This window comes from Leptonychotes weddellii, unplaced genomic scaffold, assembly GCF_054177405.1.
Source record: "Leptonychotes weddellii isolate Sample4059 unplaced genomic scaffold, ASM5417740v2 HiC_scaffold_22259, whole genome shotgun sequence".
In the NCBI taxonomy this organism is placed as follows: domain Eukaryota; kingdom Metazoa; phylum Chordata; class Mammalia; order Carnivora; family Phocidae; genus Leptonychotes; species Leptonychotes weddellii.
The window spans coordinates 1-2,805 of record NW_027811105.1 but is presented as its reverse complement, the minus strand read 5'-3'; the positions used below and the strand labels follow the sequence as shown (position 1 = coordinate 2,805).

The following is a 2,805-nucleotide window of genomic DNA, read 5'->3' as shown; positions in this document are numbered from 1 at the left end:
TGGAGGGGCTGGTGGCACCAGCAAGGCCTGCACGCTGGACTTGGGTGACTGGGCCTGGAGGCTGGGAGACTTGGGGGGCAGCAGGAGTGGGGCTTCGCTGTTGTTGTTGTTAGCTCCTGGCAAAGGAGGCATGGGCACAGAGGACCTCGGGGTACAGGAAGCATAAAGAGGGGGTGGGGGTGGCGGAGGGGGTGGGGCGGGAGGCTCCCGAACATCTTGGGCAGTGAGCCCGGGATACCCACAAGGTGGGAGGAGAGGGAGCGGGGGTGGGATGGGCGGCAGGTGCAAGGGGGCCAGCTGAGGCTTCATGGCCTTGTCACTGAGAACAGAGGCCAGGGGGGGTGGGGGTGGCGTTGCGGGATGCGGTGGGGGTGGAGGGGGCGGGGGCGGTGCAGAGGGGAGAGGGGGTGCAACCCCTGGGGGGTTCCCTTTGGTGGGCGGGCCAGGTGGGGACACCAGTGGAGCTTTGGTGGGGGAGGAAGGGGGCAGGGGTGGGGGTAGGGGTGGAGGAGGTGGAGGCGGGGTGGGAGGCGGTGGGGCAGGCATGCTGGGGCGAGGAGGGACTGTCCTGGCGGTGCCATGAGCCTCGGAGGCATTGCCTAGCCTGGGAGATGCAGGAGGGTTAAGTGGGCCACTGAGAGTTTTCGTGGGAAGCCGGGGAGAAGGTGCGCGGGAGCCAGGGGCCTGCCCTGTCTTGCCACCTGGAAGTGAAACAAGTTCTGAGTCAGCTCAGAGACAGAGGAAGGAGAAACCCAAGCTTGCGGGCAGTGATGACAGACGCCGTCCAGCATGATGTCCGTGAACTGCACAGCGGATGCTCTCATCCTGCAGGTTCACCCGAAGCCTCAGGGGCAGCAGCTCACAGCCCAGGTCAGGCCGCCAGACTGTGGTGCAGGACCAGTTTTCCTGTTCCATCCCACCTCTGCCCTCACCTGCCAAGGGCCCAGGAATCTCCCAGCCCATGGCACTGGGCTGCTCTGACCTCCTTCGCCCTTCCTCATTTCAAGGCCACCCTCACACTTATTCACCACTACCCACTGGGTCAATCCAGTTGGAGACCCAGCCCTCACATCGTGGTTTGGATCTTCAGGTGTACCAACCGGAAGCTCCTTGCTAGGGAGGTTTTCCTCACTTCCAGCATTACGTGAACATTCATTTTCTGTGTCAAGATCAGAAGATGAATCATTCCTTGTATAAGGTCACTCAGAAGTCAGTGGGAAGACACCCTGCCTTGGGGATCCAGGTCCAATGACCTCGAACCTCCCAGTTCCATGGCCTCTGGAAGTTCCGAATTTCTTTTCTGAAAGACATGCCCATTTCCAACAGGTTCTCTGTCTCCTGGTGTCCTGGCTTCCTTATCCCACAGATCCACGAACCCCAACTTGAAACCAATGCCTCTTTGGAACTCAACAATGGCACACTCCTCACAGCGATCTGTGTTCAGTGTGCTTCACGGAAGACTGGGTGGAAGTGCTCCCTAGGAGGCGCGTCGTCACTCTTTGCACAAAGCTCCTTCACTGTACTGTTACCCCTTGCCCCTTCGTCCCTCTCTCACATGGAGAAGAATGTTCCTCTCCCCGTTTACTAAAGCATGGAAGTACTGCGATCGCTGCTTAAATGTGTCCTTGGAGCATCACTGTCCACCTAGGAGGCATGCTAAAATACCCCTTGCAAACAAATACAGTGCTCTCCCGAATGGAATTCCGGGGAATCCGTCTTTTCCTGTTCTCCCACCCTTATATTTTATTACCCCTCTGAAAACACGTGGAGAACACGTGAAAAGATGGTTGCTTCTCCTATCTACAGCTTCCCCGTGTTGCAGAATAAAAAACACAGCTTTCAAATCAGATTGTAAACCCCAGCATCTGGTGGCGGTTCTGAGCTTTTCAGCTGATGAGTCTCCAGTTGTGTTTACCCAACCAGGTGCAAGATCGTACCCCGGTACCCCGGAGGACTTGATGCTGAAAGCCAGGCCAATCAAAGTGAGGTGTGGCGGAGGGGACGCTGGGGCTGAAATTCAGCGGGCAGGATGGCAGCATCTGGCCTTCCCCAGGGATGGCCCTCATCTGGCTAAGAGGGGACAGTTACCTTAGCAGCACTGCTCACTGCAAGTCTCAGCTACGGAATGGCTGCTCTTGGGGCAGGGCGGTAATGTCACCATTCCTCTGTGGAGGGTTTTCTTTGCGGCCGTTCCAGAAGAGACAATGCCTTCCACTCTGTCTGACTGGATTCCCCTTGGGATCAGCTGGCTGACCGTGACCAGGAGGGAAGGCCCCCCACCTGGCCTCTCCAAGGACAGGACCGACCTACCACCCGCAACTCTAACGTTAGACATTTTATGTGAGGTTTAGGGCAGGTGTCAGGCTCAGACATTCCTGCCTCCAAGCCTGTTTCCATAGTCCACGAGATGAAGATGGAGGACCAAGGCAGTCCCTAACAAGGCGAGGCCTCCCTATATGCCTACTCGCTCCATGAACTTTAAAGGGCTAACAAGTTTGAGGAGCCCGATCAGCCCCTGAGTAACCGCTGCAGACTTTTGAAGTGACTGAGGACACACCATGTACCCAGGACTCAAAAACTCTTAGAATGAGTCAGTTAAAAGTGCAGAAGCTTCTGTTTACTAAGCAGCCAAGCAAATGAGAAGTGGGCAGACCTATTTTTCCTATGACAGGAACAGCAGAGGCCAGGTAGGCACAAGTCCTCATTTGGCTTACGCTCATGCCCCCTCCAGGGTGCAGCAGAGGGCTGGCAGCACGCGTTTCAGGTGAGACCCACAGACAGAGGAACTAACTGTGTCAAGTGCAG

General features: G+C 56.8%; 1 pseudogene; it reads right to left on the bottom strand.

Annotated features, from left to right (window-relative positions):
- Positions 1–6: 6 nt before the first annotated feature.
- LOC145718800 (WAS/WASL-interacting protein family member 3 pseudogene) lies at positions 7–915 on the bottom strand (annotated as a pseudogene).
- Positions 916–2,805: the final 1,890 nt, after the last annotated feature.